The sequence below is a fragment of the Amia ocellicauda genome, chromosome 6 (assembly GCF_036373705.1).
Source record: "Amia ocellicauda isolate fAmiCal2 chromosome 6, fAmiCal2.hap1, whole genome shotgun sequence".
NCBI lineage: Eukaryota > Metazoa > Chordata > Actinopteri > Amiiformes > Amiidae > Amia > Amia ocellicauda.
In genome coordinates this window covers 49,923,062-49,945,611 of record NC_089855.1, presented here as the reverse complement: position 1 = coordinate 49,945,611, position 22,550 = coordinate 49,923,062, and the positions used below count along the sequence as shown (strand labels likewise).

General features: G+C 43.9%; 4 non-coding genes across 4 annotated transcripts; 2 read left to right on the top strand and 2 right to left on the bottom strand.

The window, feature by feature from the left end:
* Positions 1-1,138: 1,138 nt before the first annotated feature.
* trnae-cuc (transfer RNA glutamic acid (anticodon CUC)) lies at positions 1,139-1,210 on the bottom strand. The gene has a single exon. It is a non-coding gene; the product is annotated as a tRNA-Glu (tRNA).
* A 135-nt stretch (positions 1,211-1,345) lies between these two features.
* Positions 1,346-1,417, top strand: trnaq-cug (transfer RNA glutamine (anticodon CUG)). The gene has a single exon. It is a non-coding gene; the product is annotated as a tRNA-Gln (tRNA).
* A 3,236-nt stretch (positions 1,418-4,653) lies between these two features.
* Positions 4,654-4,725, bottom strand: trnae-cuc (transfer RNA glutamic acid (anticodon CUC)). The gene has a single exon. It is a non-coding gene; the product is annotated as a tRNA-Glu (tRNA).
* Positions 4,726-4,860: 135 nt separating this feature from the next.
* Positions 4,861-4,932, top strand: trnaq-cug (transfer RNA glutamine (anticodon CUG)). Its single transcript has one exon. It is a non-coding gene; the product is annotated as a tRNA-Gln (tRNA).
* The last annotated feature ends 17,618 nt before the right edge of the window (positions 4,933-22,550 follow it).

The window sequence follows — 22,550 nt, the reverse complement described above, 5'->3', positions numbered from 1 at the left end:
CGTCCGCAGCTTTCGGGTAAGACATTCTCTTTAATTTTAAACCATGAATGAATTGTTGCGCCTTTTATCCTATCTCTTCACTACGTCACGACACACCGCCCTCTTAGAAGAGAGTAGACCCTGAGCCGTCAGACCCCCCTCCAACCCCCCACAGGTCGTCTGTTTTATCATCGTCGTCGTCATTCAAGGGGGATATATAATCCATAATCCAGCATATTCTCCTTCTAACAGAATCCAGTTGTGAACATTTGGTCAAGATGTCAAAACCATCATTTATACAGTTTATGACCTCTTTCAAGAACGGCCAGTCCACGGCGTCAAACATAATTTCAGTAACCTGTTTTTCTGGATCCTCCACAACCCCTTCAATAGGGTTTGTAATCAGGGTACTGCTAAACAAAACCTTACGATCAGTAGTTAGAGATAGACTCTTCACCACTGTACCGTAGTTCTGCAAGCTTTCCCATTCACACCTTTCAAAACTCTGAGTCGGAGACTCCGTTTCGCCTTCTCTTGGACCCTCTTGCAAGCCTTCTAGAGTCTTATCCACAAGCCCCAGGTCTCTCCATGCCATCACCTTCAACCAGTCCTCAAAAGAGTATTCAATCACCGTCTCAAAAGGTTCCAACGTACCCTCCTTCTCTCCCAAAGCAAAAAGCTCCACTCCAACATAGCTGGGATCCCTTTTAAAGCGGTAACCCCGTCGACTCCCCCAGAACAACACCCAGGAGCGTTCAATCTTCAAATTGGTGAGTACAGGAACCCTTGCCCGGGATTGTTTCTTGCGGGGTTTCATGTTGATGTCGCTAGACATGTTGAAGAAGCGGGATGTTTCAGATGCTGAGAATTAAAGAGGTATTGCCTAAAAGCAGCGCGGGGTCTTAAATAGAGAGGAGACTTTCGGGGCGTTGCCTTCAGGGGGGGGGGGGGGGTCTTTATGGGTGGCCTTGTTGTTCAGGGTTTTAGGGGTGTACACTTTCTGACGGATATGACGTAGGAATAATTAAGGAAAAAACTCTAAAATCACGCCCCCCAATTATGACGTAAGCTTAGGGCATACGTCATAACAAAATAGGCCGCGCCCCAAAAAACCCTACTATCTACTCACAGGTCCTAGGGGAAGAGCAACAGATCCACCTTCCCTGACCGGGAATCGAACCCGGGCCGCAGCGGTGAGAGCACCGAATCCTGACCACTAGACCACCAGGGACGGCTCCCGAAGTGACCCGCCACACGCAGCACTCTGGGCGCAACTTGGCTCACTCTGGACTTGGCCGTGCGACAGAGCGAGACGTGTGCGTAGAGCAGAAACCTTCGTCACGGGCAAGAGGTGGGCAGCGGGCTTGGTTCCAAGGTGTAATGGTTAGCACTCTGGACTCTGAATCCAGCGATCCGAGTTCAAGTCTCGGTGGGACCTGGGGCCCTTGGCAGGGGCAGCAGCGGTGACCCGGTGGTCTCCCTGCGTGAGGGCCTGTGTCTGCGAATAAGGCCTGTTTATGTTCCCTCTTGGGAGGCTTGGAGACGAATTGGCGAAAACTCCGGGTCGGCCTGGTGCGTTCATCTTCCTGGTGGTGACCGCGTGGCTTAACGGAGAAGAAGGTGCCTGTGTTGACAGATTACAGATAGATTATTTCCCTTCTTGGAAATCATCGTTAAAGCGAAAAGGAACTTTGTAAACCAGCTAGCTTGGAAGCAACCACGTCAGGGCATTCTTTCAGTGAGACCTCGGTTTTTTACAAGCACGAGTGAAGCTTTAAAAGAAAATGACATAGAATGTTTGCGGCCGTTCATCCAATCAAGCCCGAGTCCGATTGCGGTCTGTCTTCCCTGGGGGCGGGGGGGATTGTGTTTCGTGAGATCCGGGGGAGAGGTGAGGTGGCTTTCTTTGGTGTATGCCAGAGGTCCGGTGAGAGGTTGTCTTTTACAACTGTCCCTCAGTCAATACCAAAAACAGTCCCTGCCAATCTGGGAAAGCCATTCAGTCCACAAACAGAGTTTTGACAAACATCCTGCGGGCTTTTTCTCCACCGTTTGATCCTTTTATCGTTGACAGGAATTTCTACAGGGTACGTCCCGAACAGGTGCCTCAATGGCTGTTTGCTAGCTCGATAAATCTAACTTGCTCGGTCTGCATACTATCTTTAATCTAAAACATCATACAGTCTCTTCGGTCTGACTTCGGATCGGAAGATTGAGGGTTGGAGTGCCTTTGCGGTCGTTCCTGGGGTTACGACGTCGAAGCGGCATCTCGGTCGTTTTTGGGGAACTTCGGAAGGGCCAGCCGGCGTGCTAATGCTGCAGCCGTCGCCGGCGCGTTGTGTCTGATAACCTTACGGCAAACAGGCAATGCCTTGCGCCTGTGTCTGCGGCAAGAAAAGTGAGCGACTCTCCCCCGAAACCGGGGCACGAGCGCCTGAGGCCTTGGAGAATGCAGGCATCGATCCCGCTGCCTCTCGCATGCTGTAGCGTAAGGTACACTTATACATTTCAATTAAAGAAGTGAATTTATAGTATCACCTTATCACGAATCCTGGAATCTTGTAGAACTCAATTTCTGTAATAATTGGACGCAGACACCAATTCCAAAGATATAAATTGTCAAATGTATTCAAAACAAAGACTAAATGTAGCACTACACTAATTATACAAAAGGGAAAAACGAATTACAATTCAACTCTAGATCAACAAATCGAAGACAAATCACTTCCGTGACCAAATCAAAGACCATGGGATCACATATGATAACACAAATCGTTAAACAAAAAAGGTTATAAACACATTGACTACAATACCGGTTAAAAAGACGAAGGTGAGTCTCTCGTTAGTATTATTAGTCAGACATTAAATAACTACGCAGGTTAGTATTTATGTCAGGTAACTTCTCGTTATATATATATCAGTCTCATTCACGTTTAGGTGCCGAGAAAGATCCTATCATTACTTGTTACCACAATTTCTCTTAACTGATTATTATTCAATGATTAAGGATAGGCAGAGCCACCAATAATCTAATGTCTATTAACTTGTGTCAATTTCAGACTAAACAGTTAAACAGGAATGAGAAGATATTTCTCGGCGTTGACAGATTTTATTTCTAAAATTATCAACAAAACAGTTTAATGCAACACACATTTATATTTAAGAAAACTAAATGATATTACACATTCTAGAGTTATGAATCACAGATTAACATTTCTAATTGATTTCTCAAATGTCATGAATCATGAACTCCAAACTGTTAAACTTATCTGAACTTCGTCGCAGAGAGGCCTCTCTGGCTTCGGGCTCAGATAACAGCACACGGCACGAGGTCCGTGTGGTTTGGAACAAAGGCAGTCCGGTTCGGCTTTGTCCAAGAACTTCCACTCAGTCGATACACCTGGAAGTTGGGGTTTCGCGAAAGTAGAGTCGTTTCCAAACAGATTTTCCACTGGTTTGAAGGCTCCAAGGTTGTGCACAAAATCTTCTTGGCAAGCAGGGTCTCTCACCGTACTTATTTGAAGACAAAGTCTTTGAGGAAAGCAGGGCCGTGTTTGTTCCAAGGGTCAAGTTTCTTAAGACTCAAATAGCTATTTAAATGACTGACACTTTCGTATACAGTCGACTTAGTCAATTGTCCAGCTGTAAAACTCCACTGATCAGGTGGGCACAGGCGGGCAGCGCAGTCTGTAAAGTTCTTTATTTAATAAAGTCCTTTAAAAGAATTCTTCGTACGGCTCAATCTCCTTCTCCCAGTTTAACTCTTCTGTTGCCGGCAAAGACTTAGTTGGTTTCTGGTTCCGGTTCTGGCAACAGAGCTACAGGTTGAGCTGTGGCAGCGAGTTACTGGTTCAGGTGAGAGAGAGCGAGAAAGACTGTCCGCTGTTCCTTATAGTCTGTCAGATCAAGAGGTGATTTGTTCTTGAGTTTTTGAGATTGGATTTCGGTTTCAGCCCCCAGTGTCCTATTGGAGGGGGGCTTGATTTATGACTGATGTCAATCCATGCCATCTTTTGGAAATGCCGGTTGGCCTGGGTTCGTAGCTCTATGTCGGGATTTCGGCTCTCGTCCACTTCAAAGAGTTTTTATCACCTACAGGCCCCTTTCTCCAGACATCTCATAGCAGAATTCCAAACTATTTGGCCTCTTCTTGGTGCCATCCTCCCCAAAACTGTCACTTTGATGCAAACCACTTCCAAGCTGATGAGCTAAGGGAATCTGATAACTTTGGGGGGGAGAGGTTTTCTTTAGATCAGTGCTTCAGCTCAGAGCCCAAATGCTCTTATCCAAATACACCCAACATAACGCTATAATGCTAAGCGAGCGCTCTACCACGTGAGCTAATCCTCAGGGCTCTCGGTGAGGCCGACCCCCACTTCTTCAGTCTTTAAGTGGCACGTCGCGAGTAAGTCCTTTCCTGCGCTTCAGGCAAGCTTGCAGGCAACTGCGGACGACTTTCCTTCCTCGGTGGCAGCCATCGTGCCGCAATAGAAAAGGATTGTCATGAGCAAAACTATCAAAGTGACCGAAAAGATCACGGCCCGTCGTGTGATGTGATGTACAATGAGCTCCAGAAACGTTCATGGACATATGTATATAAGTAAGGATTTAATCACAGATAGAGAGAGAGAAAATGCACCACACAGGTCCTAGGGGAAGAGCAACAAATCCACCTTCCCTGACCGGGAATCGAACCCGGGCCGCGGCGGTGAGAGCGCCGAATCCTGACCACTAGACCACCAGGGACGGCTCCGGAAGTGACCCGCCACACGCAGCACTCTGGGCGCAACTTGGCTCACTCTGGACTTGGCCGTGCGACAGAGCGAGACGTGTGCGTAGAGCAGAAACTTTCGTCACGGGCAAGAGGTGGGCAGCGGGCTTGGTTCCATGGTGTAATGGTTAGCACTCTGGACTCTGAATCCAGCGATCCGAGTTCAAGTCTCGGTGGGACCTGGGGCCCTTGGCAGGGGCAGCGGCGGTGAAGCGGTGGTCTCCCTGCGTGAGGGCCTGTGTCTGCGAATAAGGCCTGTTTATGTTCCCTCTTGGGAGGCTTGGAGACGAATTGGCGAAAACTCCGGGTCAGCCTGGTGCGTTCATCTTCCTGGTGGTGACCGCGTGGCTTAACGGAGAAGAAGGTGCCTGTGTTGACAGATTACAGATAGATTATTTCCCTTCTTGGAAATCATCGTTAAAGCGAAAAGGAACTTTGTAAACCAGCTAGCTTGGAAGCAACCACGTCAGGGCATTCTTTCAGTGAGACCTCGGTTTTTTACAAGCACGAGTGAAGCTTTAAAAGAAAATGACATAGAATGTTTGCGGCCGTTCATCCAATCAAAAGTTGCAAGCCCGAGTCCGATTGCGGTCTGTCTTCCCTCGGGGCGGGGGGGATTGTGTTTTGTGAGATCCGGGGGAGAGGTGAGGTGGCTTTCTTTGGTGTATGCCAGAGGTCCGGTGAGAGGTTGTCTTTTACAACTGTCCCTCAGTCAATACCAAAAACAGTCCCTGCCAATCTGGGAAAGCCATTCAGTCCACAAACAGGGTTTTGACAAACATCCTGCGGGCTTTGTCTCCACCGTTTGATCCTTTTATCGTTGACAGGAATTTCTACAGGGTACGTCCCGAACAGGTGCCTCAATGGCTGTTTGCTAGCTCGATAAATCTAACTTGCTCGGTCTGCATACTATCTTTAATCTAAAACATCATACAGTCTCTTCGGTCTGACTTCGGATCGGAAGATTGAGGGTTGGAGTGCCTTTGCGGTCGTTCCTGGGGTTACGACGTCGAAGCGGCATCTCGGTCGTTTTTGGGGAACTTCGGAAGGGCCAGCCGGCGTGCTAATGCTGCAGCCGTCGCCGGCGCGTTGTGTCTGATAACCTTACGGCAAACAGGCAATGCCTTGCGCCTGTGTCTGCGGCAAGAAAAGTGAGCGACTCTCCCCCGAAACCGGGGCACGAGCGCCTGAGGCCTTGGAGAATGCGGGCATCGATCCCGCTGCCTCTCGCATGCTGTAGCGTAAGGTACACTTATACATTTCAATTAAAGAAGTGAATTTAGAGTATCACCTTATCACGAATCCTGGAATCTTGTAGAACTCAATTTCTGTAATAATTGGACGCAGACACCAATTCCAAAGATATAAATTGTCAAATGTATTCAAAACAAAGACTAAATGTAGCACTACACTAATTATACAAAAGGGAAAAACTAATTACAATTCAACTCTAGATCAACAAATCGAAGACAAATCACTTCCGTGACCAAATCAAAGACCATGGGATCACATATGATAACACAAATCGTTAAACAAAAAAGGTTATAAACACATTGACTACAATACCGGTTAGTAAGACGAAGGTGAGTCTCTCGTTAGTATTATTAGTCAGACATTAAATAACTACGCAGGTTAGTATTTATGTCAGGTAACTTCACGTTATATATATATATCAGTCTCATTCACGTTTAGGTGCCGAGAAAGATCCTATCATTACTTGTTACCACAATTTCCCTTAACTGATTATTATTCAATGATTAAGGATAGGCAGAGCCACCAATAATCTAATGTCTATTAACTTGTGTCAATTTCAGACTAAACAGTTAAACAGGAATGAGAAGATATTTCTCGGCATTGACAGATTTTATTTCTAAAATTATCAACAAAACAGTTTAATGCAACACACATTTATATTTAAGAAAACTAAATGATATTACACATTCTAGAGTTATGAATAACAGATTAACATTTCTAATTGATTTCTCAAATGTCATGAATCATGAACTCCAAACTGTTAAACTTATCTGAACTTCGTCGCAGAGAGGCCTCTCTGGCTTCGGGCTCAGATAACAGCACACGGCACGAGGTCCGTGTGGTTTGGAACAAAGGCAGTCCGGTTCGGCTTTGTCCAAGAACTTCCACTCAGTCGATACACCTGGAAGTTGGGGTTTCGCGAAAGTAGAGTCGTTTCCAAACAGATTTTCCACTGGTTTGAAGGCTCCAAGGTTGTGCACAAAATCTTCTTGGCAAGCAGGGTCTCTCACCGTACTTATTTGAAGACAAAGTCTTTGAGGAAAGCAGGGCCGTGTTTGTTCCAAGGGTCAAGTTTCTTAAGACTCAAATAGCTATTTAAATGACTGACACTTTCGTATACAGTCGACTTAGTCAATTGTCCAGCTGTAAAACTCCACTGATCAGGTGGGCACAGGCGGGCAGCGCAGTCTGTAAAGTTCTTTATTTAATAAAGTCCTTTAAAAGAATTCTTCGTACGGCTCAATCTCCTTCTCCCAGTTTAACTCTTCTGTTGCCGGCAAAGACTTAGTTGGTTTCTGGTTCCGGTTCTGGCAACAGAGCTACAGGTTGAGCTGTGGCAGCGAGTTACTGGTTCAGGTGAGAGAGAGCGAGAAAGACTGTCCGCTGTTCCTTATAGTCTGTCAGATCAAGAGGTGATTGGTTCTTGAGTTTTTGAGATTGGATTTCGGTTTCAGCCCCCAGTGTCCTATTGGAGGGGGGCTTGATTTATGACTGATGTCAATCCATGCCATCTTTTGGAAATGCCGGTTGGCCTGGGTTCGTAGCTCTATGTCGGGATTTCGGCTCTCGTCCACTTCAAAGAGTTTTTATCACCTACAGGCCCCTTTCTCCAGACATCTCATAGCAGAATTCCAAACTATTTGGCCTCTTCTTGGTGCCATCCTCCCCAAAACTGTCACTTTGATGCAAACCAGTTCCAAGCTGATGAGCTAAGGGAATCTGATAACTTTGGGGGGGAGAGGTTTTCTTTAGATCAGTGCTTCAGCTCAGAGCCCAAATGCTCTTATCCAAATACACCCAACATAACGCTACAATGCTAAGCGAGCGCTCTACCACGTGAGCTAATCCTCAGGGCTCTCGGTGAGGCCGACCCCCACTTCTTCAGTCTTTAAGTGGCACGTCGCGAGTAAGTCCTTTCCTGCGCTTCAGGCAAGCTTGCAGCCAACTGCGGACGACTTTCCTTCCTCGGTGGCAGCCATCGTGCCGCAATAGAAAAGGATTGTCATGAGCAAAACTTTCAAAGTGACCGAAAAGAACACAGCCCGTCGTGTGATGTGATTTACATGAGCTCCAGAAACGTTCATGGACATATGTATATAAGTAAGGATTTAATCACAGATAGAGAGAGAGAAAATGCACCACACAGGAGTAGATAGTAGGGTTTTTTGGGCGCGGCCTATTTTGTTATGACGTATGCCCTAAGCTTATTAATATTCCTACGTCATAATTGGGGGGCGTGATTTTAGAGTTATTTCCTTAATTATTCCTACGTCATATCCGTCAGAAAGTGTACACCCCTAAAACCCTGAACAACAAGGCCACCCATAACCGGTTGTTCTTGTTGTTCTTGTTGGTCAACTGTAGAGTGTGAATGGGTCGGCTCTTCCTGTAGTGGTTGGGGGTCTTTTTTAAATATACATGTAAGGGGCCCAGGTCTTAACAATGCCATTTTGAATAGTGCGTTTATCATATTCACACTGTCTCTGTCTCTGTCTCTGTCTGTCTCTCTCTCTCTGTCTCTCTCGCCCAAGCATTTTATAAGATCAACAAGTTCTGTTGTCTGTAATGGTCCCAGGTCTTAACAATGCCATTTTGAATAGTGCGTTTATCATATTCACACTGGCTCTGTCTCTGTCTGTCTCTATATCTCTCTCTCTCGCCCAATCATTTTATAAGATCAACAAGTTCTGTTGTCTGTAATGGTCACAGGTCCTAACAATTCCTGTTTTGCATAGGGTACTTATGTTAACCCCAATGTATATGGCTCTGTCTCTCCCCTCAAATTTAATTAAAAATAAAATTTAAAAAAAGAGGGTGTGTGTGTGTGTGGGTGTTTGTCGGTATAGGTTAATTGTTTTTGTAAAAAAAAAAAAAAAAAAAAAAAAGCTGTGGTTATATTTTATCTCACACATAATGTGTTCATTCGTTTTACTTAAATACATTCTAGGGTCTTAAAGCTCATAAGAGTTAGACTTAAGATAAGGATATGTTTTTAAGGTATTTTAGCAGGCTCAATCCCTGATGATAAGGAATCATTTAAAAAATAAAAACAACTGATCACTCAATGCTAAATAGATCACAACACTCAAGGCTAAATCACTCACACCACGGGGGACGGGGGTGGGCTCAGACAAACGTAGGCATGGCGTGTGGTCTCAAAACATTCAGAATACTTTTAAACTATATAATTTATAAGCTTTGTAAAATAAACCCAAATATCTCTTTTGTGGGGATAAACGCTGTTCTGAGTAGTTTGTGACTTGTTTAATACCAAAGAAAGCATCGCTATTAAAAAAAAATAAAAAATCACTGTAAAAGCGCTACTTATTTTAGATCTTTATAGTTATTTTCTTGGCTCAGGTTGTTTTTTAGCGCGTATAAAGGCCTGAAATATTCTTAGTGTTTATTGACTATAGGTCTTGATGCTTAAAAATGTTTTTTTGAGAGACCAAAAGGTTCTAATAAAAGTTTAGAGTAGAGAGGAGAGAGATCGTCGCCATCTGGTTTCTATTTGAAATTGATGCAGGGTCATTTTATTGGTTGGTTTTGATATGTTAATTGGTAACAGGACGGCACAAAGGCCAGCCCAGAACAATGCCTTACAAGCAGATCCGGCATCCGGCCATCAGTATAAGTATGAAGGTCTGGTCTTCAGCTCGACAGACTCATACTGACCTTTCGATTTAAGCCTAAAGGTCAACAATGTCCGGAAACAACATCAACGACTTCGATTTAAACGAGTTTTTAGGTAAGTCTTCAGATTATTTTCATTGACTCAGAGCGGGTTGTGGGCATGTATTGTAAATAAGGTTATAACATCTGTTTTAAGTTCTGTAAAATTATTTTTCAGCCAGTCAACAGGAGTTAATTCCCAACGCTGAGGAGATCATCTGGAACAACGACGGTAAGATTTTTGTGTTTGCGCTCAAGGGTTCTTATGTATGGGTGTGTGGTTGTGTTTTGAAGCGGCTCATTAGAGTTATGAAAACGTTTTAATATATATTAATGGCGGTCTCTTTAATTACACAGAAACTATCGAAAGGCCTGTGATTAATGTCTCCGAGGATCAACCAAGAGAAGTGGTTGTCCCTAGACAGGCTGTCTGCCGACCGGGTAAGAACTAAACCCCTGTTTGTTTGTATAACGTTTCTGTAAGATGTTTGAGGCCCGTTTTGTTAATTTTAAAAAATATCCTTTCTAACAGTATTAAGAAACGTGGTTCGAGACAACGAAAGGCCTTCCACATCGAGGGCTTGTTTAGTTTTACCTTCGAGAACCGTAACCTTTCAAGAATCTGAAAGGCCGTCAGCCCCTGTATCTGATAGCGGTGAGTATATATCTGCCGCTTGTAAGAGGTTAAAGCTTTTTATAAAGCGGGGTGGTTAAAGGTTAAACATGTCTCTTACCTTCACAGAAGTGCAAAAAGCTAAACCAGCTGAAAAACATAAGAAACGATTATTCTTTGGAGGTAAGTAAGATCTTTCAAACTTTAATGTTTTTAAAAGGGTTTTGTTTGCCCGTTGAGGGCTAATATTTAAGCGAGGGGTGCCCATTTCCTGTAGGTCTTGGGGGTTCTGGGAAAGATCATTAGAAGTCCGGACAGGTCTAGGCTTGTTTCTGGGGCATGTGTTTAGAAATGACCGATTGCCCGACCGTCTGGTTAGGAAGTAAAGCTGTCCGAAAGGTTTTAGTAAGTTGTTTGGCTTATCTCCCGCAATTATACTTCTGTTTTAAAGTGGCTGTAGGAAAAGGCTTGAAGGTGTTCATTGTATTTAATATTTAAACAGATCGTGAAAACGTTTGTGAAACAGGAAGTCCCGGGATCAGGAAGCGTTTACACTTGGAAGGTTCGTTTAAAAATGAAATGTGGTGTGTGTGTGTGTATAAAAAGTGTTTTATTAACAATATTACATTTAAGAAACAGTTTATTTACAGAGGCTTCTCTGTTTTACATTTATTATCAAGTCCTAATAAATATATTGTCTGTAAATAATAAGGCGTTGTAGTGAATGTCTAAGCCTATTTTCAAAGGTCTAAAAAAGCTAAAGGTTTTGAAGGTCCTGGGCATGTTGTTTTAAGTTTGATTTCTGTCGCCGTTTAAAGATGTAAATGTAATGTATATTTTTATTCTTCCCAAGACTCTTGGGATAGTCATTCTGTGGATGAGCTATTGAGGACAATTACCCCGTCTAAGTGGGATCAAACATCTTCCCCGGAGAGATCACCGAGAGGATCCCCCACGGTGGTCTTGGAGACCCCCCAACATCTACTCAGGCCACAGCCTTCTGGGGGTAATTCAACAATCCAGATTCAGCCCGCCGCATTGTCGGGCGGAACAAATACAGGCAACCAACAACCTCAGGGGTCGCCGTCAGTCAGGGTTGACACACCACCCAACGACGGACTGGTTTCAACATCGTCCCCCCAGCCCCGTTTCTTGGCTACAGAAACGCTGAACAGTACACCGCGATTGGCCAGGGTGTCACCGCAAAGGCCTTCTTGGTCTCCGTCCGTGAGTATACGCTCGCTCCCTGCCTCCTTCGACCGAGATTTACCGGAGCGACCATCCTTTGCAGCTGAGCCAGGACACCATCCCCCGGAGCTACTTCCTGAAGGTCGGCATGAGTTGCTACATACCTTGTTACTAAATCAAAGACTTGTGTTAGTGGGGCAAAACCTTGTGATAGAGAGCCAAAACACCCTTATTAATACCCTTACTAACGAATTGTACCGTATTTAATGTTTTAATAGATACAAAACGCCTTACTATTGTGGGTTGTTGGAAAAATAAAAAATAAAAAAAATGTCCGGACTTGGTAAAAGAACTCACAAACTAAAGGATTATGAACAAGTTAGGGCCCCAAAAAGACCTTCCCGAGAGAACACCCTCGGCCCTGTTGTGAACTCCTCTGATGTCCCAATGAACCAGGAACTATTACAAATGATAAATGATTTAAATAACCCCCAATCACCACCGATAGAATGTGAATTACCAGACTTACCGTGAACCCCGACCTGTTACAAATGGTCAATGATCTAAATAACCACCTCCCAACGGTAGCGCTTATAGAGGTTCAACCCCTAGTTCACCCCAATTTGTTTGAAATGGTGGAGGCTTTGGAGACGCTACCCCGACCAAATTCTGCCCCTATTATAAATGATTTGAGACAATTAGAACACAGTACGGCGGCAGAAGCAGCCGTCACTATAGAGGAGGGTCTTGACATTAACCGGGTGGATATCTTTGAAGGACTTTTACAGGCTTTAAATGAGCCTCCTCAAAAAGGGGGTTTTGTAGATGTCAGCGGTGGGGGTGTTCGGAATGTGGAGGGTTCTGAGACTGATAAGGCTGTGGATGACATGCTCTGTGAGAATGTAGGGGTTGAAGGCTTTGTTCAAAATGATGATGTGTCCAAAAGTACCAGTGATCCCGTGATTATAGATAGACCGGCCTATAACAATTTTGAAATGATTCAGCGTTTTAATTTTGCAGATCTTTTAAATTGTGACAATTATGCAGAAATATTTGTCAACATACACGAGGCCTTGCAAAACATGCTTGAACAGGTTGCTGAAAGGGTCAGACCTCGAGATGTTGTACAGTTAGAACTCAGAGGGGATGATTTGTTTAGCAACCTATCTGTAATGCTGAGTGGAGATAATTTAGATGTTGATGAATTTCTGGCTAAAATCGAAGCGTTATTGCAAAGTAACGCATCCATCTTAGCTGATGAAAGTCTGTCTCTGGTAATGAATGTGGTTCCTAACCCTGAGGGTAGGGCGCTTAGAAGACTGTCGAAATGCTTGAAGAACGACATAATTAGGAACAAGCTCAGGCAATTAGTGGTGAGTTCCAATGGGGACAATAAGCTCTGTTTTGCTTACAGTTTAATAAAACTACTCACCCCCGACATGCCTGAACCCCAAGCTATGCAAGAGGCTTTAATGCTTCATCAGAGGGCCGGCTTAAACTCTCAACAGATGGTTGCCTTTTCAGACATTGCCATGTTTGAGGAGTTGTTGTCTTTAAAAATTGTTGTGTGGTACCGTTGTGAGGTAAAGGAAGTATTTGTGAAATTTCAGACACATCCTGAAACCCATACACAGACACTGTTTCTCTTCCTAAGTGATAGTCATTACTTTGGAATAAAGAGTTTGACGGCTTTTTTGGGTTGTTCGTATGTTTGTCATTGGTGTTATAAGGCCTTCAATGATAAGCTTAAGCACCGCTGTGACGGTTACTGTAACGTCTGTTTCAATCCGCAATGTCGTAAGGGTTTGGCCCCTACCATCCGATGTAAAGATTGCTTAAGGATTTGTCTCTCCGCATTCTGTTTTTCCGAACATAAGGTGCAGAGGGCCGCTGCTGAGGGGGTTAAAAAACGGAGTTATTGTGATCAAACTAAATATTGCCCGCAGTGTTGCCTCCAGTACCGTTTTCATGAGGTTAAACCACACAAATGTCTGGAACCGAGATGTAGGATCTGTAATGCGGATTTAACCCCGGGGTCTGAACACCAGTGCTTTATTCAGCCGGTTAAAAAGGAGCCGCCGCACAACCGGTATGTCTTTTTTGATTTTGAATGCCGGCAAGAAAACGGGGTCCATGTTGCTAATTATATACACTGTATTGACATGTTGGATTGTGAGTGGTCAGCTAGCGGTGAGAGTTGTGTCAGGGATTTCTTTACGCGGTATCGCGGTCCAAAATACCTCAATTACACATTTATTGCCCACAATGCTAAGGGTTATGATTCTTACATATTGATGAAGTATCTGGTGGAAAATGGGGTGACCCCAAAAATAATAGCTCAGGGTAGCAAGATCATGTGTTTCACCGACGAGGCTTTCAACCAACGTTACATAGACTCGTTAAATTTCCTCCCCATGAAATTGAGCGCTTTGCCTAAAGCTCTGGGTTTTGAGGCTCAGAAGAAAGGTTGGTTCTGCCATTTTTTTAATACTAAGGACACTCAAAATTATCGAGGGTCCTACCCGCCCGCCTCTTATTATGGGGTTGATACTATGATGTCTCATGAGAGGGAGGAATTCTTTAAATGGTACAATACGGTTAAGGGGGGTGTTTTTGATTTCCGAGAAGAGATGGCCGCTTATTGTAAAAATGATGTGGTGATCCTTAAAGAAGCCTGTTTGCGTTTCCGCACCGAGGTTATCAACACGTCGGGTCTCGACCCTTTGCAAAGTGTGACCATAGCGTCTCTCTGCATGAAAATGTATCGATCCAATTTCTTGCAGAAAAACACTATAGCGGACACCACTTCTGACAACTATCGTGCTAGACAAAAGAACTTTTCGACTGTCTCCATACAGTGGCTGGAATATCTGAGTGCCCGGGATAACATCTTCATCAGACATGCTTTAAATCAAGAGGAAGTCAAAATGGGTCCTTACTACTTAGACGGTTTTAGCGACGTGTCCGGGCGGCGTACCGCTTATGAGTTTGCTGGTTGTATTTACCATGGCTGTCCTCAGTGCTTCGACCCAAACACCTTTAACCCCGTAACACAAAAACTCTGCGGTGATATGTACTATGATTTCCAGGAACGAATTGAAACTTTAAAAAACACCTATGGTTTGAATGTACTGGTGATTTGGGAACACACGTGGACGACCCTGAAGCAACAGGATGTGGGGGTACAACGGCTTATGGAAACCTTGGACTTTCCTGAACGTCTAGAGCCCAGGGATGCGTTATTTGGGGGTCGTACCAACGCCCTCTGTTTACATTATGAGGTAAAGGAGGGTGAGAGAGTAGATTACTATGATTTCACCAGTCTGTACCCTTATGTCAACAAGACCAAAATGTACCCGGTGGGGCATCCAACCATTGTTTATCGTGACTTTCTCGAAATCGGACAGTACTTTGGTTTGATCAAAGTCACCATGTACCCTCCTCGTGAGCTGTTCCTACCCGTGTTGCCTTACAGGTGTTCGGGAAAATTGATGTTCCCTCTGTGTAGAACGTGTGTGGAAACTGAAAATCAAAATACCTCTTGTCTGCACAGTGATGACGAGAGAGCGCTGACGGGTGTCTGGTGTAGCATTGAGCTTGACAAGGCGGTGGAGAAAGGTTACAGAGTCGGTAAGGTGTATGAGGTTTGGCATTTTTCTGAAAAATCTGATACTCTTTTTGCTGAGTACATTATGACCCATCTGAAAGGGAAACAGGAGGCATCGGGCTATCCCTCATGGTGTGTTGACTCCGCTGCCAAAGAGCGGTACGTTCAGCAATATTTTGAAAAGGAAGGGATCCGTCTAGAGCCGGGGAACATAACTGTAAACCCCGCCAAGAGACAAATGTCCAAACTGATTTTAAACAGTCTGTGGCGTAAGTTTGGGGAAAGAAATAACCGTCTAAACACAACCTTGATTAAAACCCCTGAACAGTTTATAGAATTTATCTTTTCCAAACAACATGCAGTATCACACTTTCAATTCTTAAATGACCACGTGGCACAGGTCCAGTGGAGGGCCCCTAAAGATTTCCCCACCAAACAGGGAAACGTTAATGTTTTCATAGCGGTTTTTACCACGGCTTACGCCCGGCTTGATCTGTACAACTTAATGGATCAGCTGCAGGAACGCACGCTCTATCATGATACTGACTCTGTAATCTTTGTCACCAGGCCAGGGGATTGGGTCCCTCCCCTCGGGGACTACCTTGGGGAGTTAACGAGCGAGCTAGATCCTCAGGACCACATAGTGGAGTTTGTTTCAGGGGGTCCTAAGACTTACGCATACAGAACGGCTGCGGGTAAGACCTGTATGAAAGTTAAGGGTTTCACTCTGAACCATTGTAACAACAAGCTCATTAACATCAAGTCTCTGACGACCCTGGTACAAAGTTTTGTAACCGAGAAAGACGCGCCTCCTCGCGAGATTATTACAGCCGGAAATCAGATCTATCACAATAAAAAGGGGTACACATTGGAAAATAGATCACTAAACAAACGGTTCAGGGTGGTGTACAATAAAAGAGTGTTGAAGACTGATTATACCACTCTGCCTTATGGATATTAGCAGTGGTTTTGATAACAGACTTCAACACCCTTTCTCCTGTATTATAGCCGGTCCCTCCAATTCGAGTAAGAGCTATCTTATAAAGAACATCATAGAAGATGTGGACGCAACCGTGTCCCAAGCTCTTGACAACATAGTGTGGTGTTACTCTTGCTGGCAACCTCTCTACGATGATTTGGCATCAAAAAAAAATAATCTGAAATTTGTGCAAGGTCTCCCCGCCTCGTTGTGTGACGATGACCTGTTCCCGCCCGGACAAACTAATCTAGTGATCCTTGATGACCTGATGGAGCAGGCCGGTGACAACAGTGAAGTGGAAAAAGCTTTCACAAAGTACACTCATCATAGGAATTTAAGTATTATTTATTTAGTTCAAAATCTATTTTTTCAAGGTAAAAAAAGCCGCACTATTAATTTAAATGCCAATTATATAATTCTTTTTAAAAACCCCAGAGATAAACTACAGGTCACCGTCTTGGCTCGTCAAATGTACCCTAACCAGACCAAATTCTTTTTGGAGGCATTTGAGGATGCCACCAAAAAACCCTACGGGTACTTGATTGTGGACTTAAAAGCACAAACCCCAGAAGACTTTCGCCTCAGAACAGGTTTGTGCCCGCCCGATTGGCCGGCAGTGTATGTGCTAAAGAAAAGGAAATAAATAAGAATGTCTGTTCGGATTAAAAGAAATCTGCCGCTTTTGCAAATGTTATTTGAGGGGAGCCCGCGCCATAGGAAAGCTGTGCTGGCAGGGGCCCCCTCGGATTTGATCGAGACCCTGTGTGAAATAGCTTTTAACATCTTACGCGGTAATATACCCCTAACCCCTTCTCAACATTCTAAACTCAAAAAACAAAAAGCGGTTATCAAGATCATCGCTAATAAGAAGTATTCTATTAAAAGAAAAAGAAAGAAGATTAATCAAACCGGAGGTTTTATAGGACCGCTGTTGAGCATAGCCGTGCCTTTCCTAACCAGTCTTCTAGCTTCTAGAGTGGGTTAATAATGGAATATGCTCAGAAAATGTTTTTGATCCCTCAGGAGCAGCTTGAGAAACTGAGAAAAAATGTTGTCGGGCCAGAGCCCATTAGACAAATGGCCGAAAACAACCTGGACTCTGAAATGAAAGCTATACTGGCCAGGGCCGATTTAAATCAGTATTCCAAAGCCCAGATGTATAGCAACACGTTACAGCGCTACCTCCGTCTGGTTAGACAGGGTGAAAAAGATCAAAACATTTTAACTTTAACCATGGCCTCTCAAGAAAATGGTTCTGGGACTGATGCGGGGGGTACGGTTGATAAAGATGTTGCGGTGCCCGAACCTGTTGAGAGTTCAGAGGGAGATGTTGTAATGGATGTTTTGAGAAACATGCCGGCCAGAAGCAAAAGACATGCAGAATATATTCTGCACAAAATGGTTCAGAAACCGCGGGTAACGACTTGGAATGAACAGGGTGAATTTGTTTTTAAAGGACAACTGATCAAAGGTTCACACATGTTTGATTTGTTGAAGAGTGTCACTAGCACTAATAAGGTACCCGATAGTCGCCGACCTGTAGGCTGGAATGCTTTCCTACAGGCGATGGCCTGTCTGAACATGCCCCAATCAACAGTCCCTAACCAGGAAACGCGACAAAAAATCCGTCTGTGTAAAGAGGTGGTGACTGATCTGACGCCGATATCTCATTACTCTGACCGTGTTGAGCAACCCTCCTCAGGATCTATCCATCGTTGGGAAGCTTATTAATCTCATGTTTTTATTTGTCTCCCCTGTAAATAAGGAACCGACAAACAATTTTTTTATTTTTTATTTTTATTTTCAAATGTTGTACATTTATTTATAACATAACCCTGCTTTGTATAAGATTTGTGTTGAATAAAAACAAAACTAATGATTCAAAGGCTGTTTTCATTATTTTTTCACTTTAACACGCATGACATCTTTTAAAATCCTCACAAGAACACCCCATCTGTATACATGGCTGGCTAGGGTCGTAAGTAATTGTGTTATAAGGGGGGGTCCACAGTGTCCTGACAAACTCTGCCACTTTTTTATCATTTTGGCCTAAATCCTCACTGTACAAGGACATAATATCGGGGTATGACCTTCCTTTAGATCTATGATATAAGAAAAACACACAGTGTTGACCACAAGTGAAGGTCTGAAGACTTTGTACTTGACGACCGCTGTAAATGGTTTCTTGACAGTTGTTGAGCAGAAAGTTATTGATCTTCCGAGGGAAAGGTCTGAAATCCGGGGGGTTTCCATAGGAATCAAAAAATTCCCCACGGCGGTCCTCCCTTAGATAAATAGCCAGCCAATGTTCTCCGGGCATATTTTTAGGGTGTGTGTTGATTATGTACATTGCAGGTAAATTCTTGATCTTAAATTTAGGCAGCTGGTCGCAGGCGTAGACTCCTTGAAACACTTTCCGTGAGCCGTCCAGGGCATTCATGATGTGGTTGAGCTCTCTGGTGTTCATTTTAATAATAATCATACAGAACGTTTCTCCTCTGATTCACCTCAATAATGTTGTCAAACACAGCATACACGACCATATTTACAGTGCGTGGTAGAGGCTGCTTGAAACGCATCTCCAAACGCATATTGCCCGTCTTCATCAGTGAAAAATGTTGTCCACACTCTTCGTCAGGGGTCAGGTTGAAACCGTACAGGGTGTAACCGCTGCAGTATTCCCGGCGATCGATCAGCAGAGGTTGATCCTTGAGATGGCGACCCGTAGCCAGTACTAGACTGTAATATTCACGAACCGCGTTGCCGTTTTCAAAGTCAGGTTGAAAAGGTCTGGATGGAACCTGCACACCATCGACGTACAGTGCTATAAATTCCGCGTTATAATGTTTAAAGTTAAAGGGGTTCTTGTTGTAAACCCCGGTAAATGCATCATTTTCCACGAGACCTATAATAACCTGTTTTGGGAGCTGGCCTAGAAACAGATTTTCCTGGTTCATCACCCGTGTCCCTGCGGGGATACTGTGGACTTTCATATAGACTCTTTCGATCGGGTACTTGGCGTTTGCCGTCATTAAAGCCTGCGCATGTCCTAGTTTAACCGCCGGGGAGACGGATACTTTTTTCACAAACAGCGAGGCCGATAATATGGTCAGTTTATATTTTTCAGTATCAGGGGTCATCAGACAAAAAGCACTTTTACTACGGATCATTTTAATTTTAATGTCTACCCCGTTGAGCATGAGTTTTTCTTGGAAAAATATGTCTGCATGAATATGTCCCATTAGCTCAAAGGTCCTCCCTTCTGTTGAAAAGGCCGTTCTTTTTTGCAAACCCTTATTGAGTCCCTCTGGATCCTGGTCGTCCATAGCTTCCGGGGTGTCTTTGAAGAAAAGGCCGGGGCTGAACTGTTTGCTTAGGGTCTCCTCACTATAATTAAGGATACACTCCATCATGGCCCTATAGGGGTAAGTATTGCTGCTTTGACTAATGAGCCGATCTCCCAGGGTCACATCCACCTGTGAAAACATGGTCAAAGTGGGTCTTTGAGACTGGTACGTAGTGTGGCTTGTCATAAGTAATTGTGACCATGTCATTGCTTTTACCTTTAATAAGTACATTTCTCAAAAGGGGGACATAGCTATCCCCGACCCTCTGGTGTGTTATGATATCCGTATACACATAAAGAGTGTAAAAGCCGCCACTGATGTCAGCCGGGAAGGGTGCCACCACTTCTGAGAACCTGCTCTCTGTGTCAGAATAGAACCCTAATATACGCCCCAGTTGTCCTTTGGTTTGAATGCTAATACCAGGTTTTGACACCTTGTACACTCTGTTTTTAATAGGGTTGTAATATAGCTTGATGTTGGGGGTGCCTTCTGAGAACTGTTTATGCATCTCATCTAATATTGTATCCACATTGTCATAATAACCTCCTTGCATCGTGAATGTCCATTGACTCTTTTTAACATCGTCAAAAATGGCGAAGGTGGCATCCTTATCTTGTAAAACAGCCCAAGTGTAAGGATACTGTATTTCCGCCAACCCCACTTCCCACGACCCCCTTAGATCTATAGATTTTCCAAATTGTACCGTGTAACTGGATATTTCATTTTTAGGGTATATATCGAGAGAGGCGTTACTGGGTAGAGTCACGTAGAAGCCTCCTGATTCCATCTTGAGTATCGAAAGTAATGACCCCATCACACCAGCGGGCATGTTGTTATAAGGCTTGAATATCACAAACCTGTTGTTCCGGGACCCAACTATTGAACTTTTCAGGCCATCCAAGCCATTTCACCAACACATATTTTTTCCGGTTCTGGGTTTTCTCAGCTAATATCTTTTCAACTCTGTATACAATGTCTTTACCCACAATAATTTTTTGTATCTCGGCTTCATAAAACGTTCCTTCTATATCCTCCCCGTCATAGTCTTTTAACCGGTACACGGGGGGGTCTCTAGCCACCTGTTCGGTAACTGTAAAATATTCGTCAGAAAATGTTTGTTCATAACCTTTGGCAAAAGTACTCCTTAGCTTTGAAACGCGAACCACATCACCGATGTTGAACTTATAAGTAGTTTTCCCCTTCTTAATAAATGGGCCGTATAATTTTTTATAGACCTTAAAAGAATTACTTTGATCAACATCTATAGGCTTCATTTTAATACTGGCGTGATACCCTTGGTTGTAAGCATCGATAAAATCCTGAACTTTATCAAAATACTTGAACGTGTTGACCGCTGTAAAATATCTCCACATTTTGGTCTTTATGGTGCGGTTAAACCTCTCCACCACCGATGCCTTAAGCTCATTACCGGTGGTGAAATGATGTATTTTGTGTCTCTTCAGTAGATTCTGAAATTCTCTGTTGAGAAACTCTTTTCCTTTATCAGTCTGCAGTTTTTTAGGACATCGTCCCTGGGACAATATATCCTCAAAGGCCCTTGTCACCGCCCGACCTGTTTTATTATGTAGAATGCGAGCCCAGGCATATTTTGATAACACATCGATACACATCAACATAAATTTGTGACCATTGTTATGTTTTGATAAATTTGACATATCGACTAGATCCATTTGCCATTGTGAGTCTATGTCAGTTGCATATACACGGTTTCTTTTAAAGTTAATCCTGAGAGGTTTATGTAAGGTATAGGCGTCTTGTTCCCGTAACCAATCTGAAACAACCACATCATTAACCTTCATGCCGGCCTCAGCGAGTCCTCTTTGAAAACCCTTCTTACCCGCCAAACCCCCAATCTTGGCTGGGTTGTAGTATAGTTCATGCATTTGGGGAGCTTGCCGAGTCATTCTGCCAAATAAACACACAGACCCACACTATGCGCAAAGTTTTTATACAAGGTTTTTTATTCAACTTCAGGAGAGCAGATACCCCTTTTTAGACATTTGAGAAAAGTATAACATACACAACAATTTTTTCTACGGTCCAGACAAAAAGAAATCAGATGATTGGTTACTTGATCTATATCAACAAATACCTGTTTCTTTATCTTGTAGGCACACACCTCAGTTACATATGTAAATAAAACAACAATATGACCTATTTTAAAAGTAAACAGAGGGGTATTAAACATGCTCAGTAAAAGGTCATACAGATGTTGATGAAATGGCCTAATATCATTCTTGGCCCCCTTGAGCGCTTCATCCCAGTGTTCGTACCCCCCGGTCTTTGTTACAGCAACCATTAACTTTTCCAGGTTTGAAAGTTGATCCTCATCGATGGTTAAATCTGTAGAGAAAAGGCTCGCGTTGGCTACTTTTCTGTCAAGCACATGGTGTAATAGCGCTCTCAGGTTAGCTGCAGAGTGTTGATGACAGAACCAGTTGCAGCAGCAGTCCAGAACATTCCCCATGTTCAAAGTCCCTTAGTTCAGGTCAGAGTCTGAATCAGTGGCGTAGATGTCGAATTCTTCGTCGCTGCCCCCAGCTTTAACTTCTTTACGGAAGAAATAAGCTTTTAGCTTGCCAGCGGTTTTTCTACTTGGCTCATCCAGGTCATTGAGCAGCTGCCCAAGTTTCTCTATTATAAACGGCTCCTTTTTCAGCTCCAGCAAAATCTCATCTATGATTTTCTGGACTTGTCCAGCAGTGACATGTATGTGGGAGTAAGACAGAGCCTTGATTAGTGCCGGTTTCAGCCACGGTTTGTTCAGTCTTCTGTAAAACACGTTGAAATAGAACAGGAAATAGTAACGGTCTGGTTCAAACAAACAACTGTGTCTCAACTGACTGGGGTGATTCACTTCACACCCCCGACAGACTTCTTTCAGAGCTCGGTCGATGAGAGCACTCAGAATATACACCAGGGTGCTTTTAACCACTCTGCTTACTTGGACACCTACCCCGGGCATAAATCCTGCGTCTTCATCACGCCCCCGAGACCGTCCGATGCTCATTGGGTCGCCTGGTGGTTTGTGGGGTGTTTCTACATCCATTGGACTGACCCCCTCCTGAGACGCACAGACGGTAGACAGTTCGGCAAAATCGAGGCCCTCCATGAGCTCC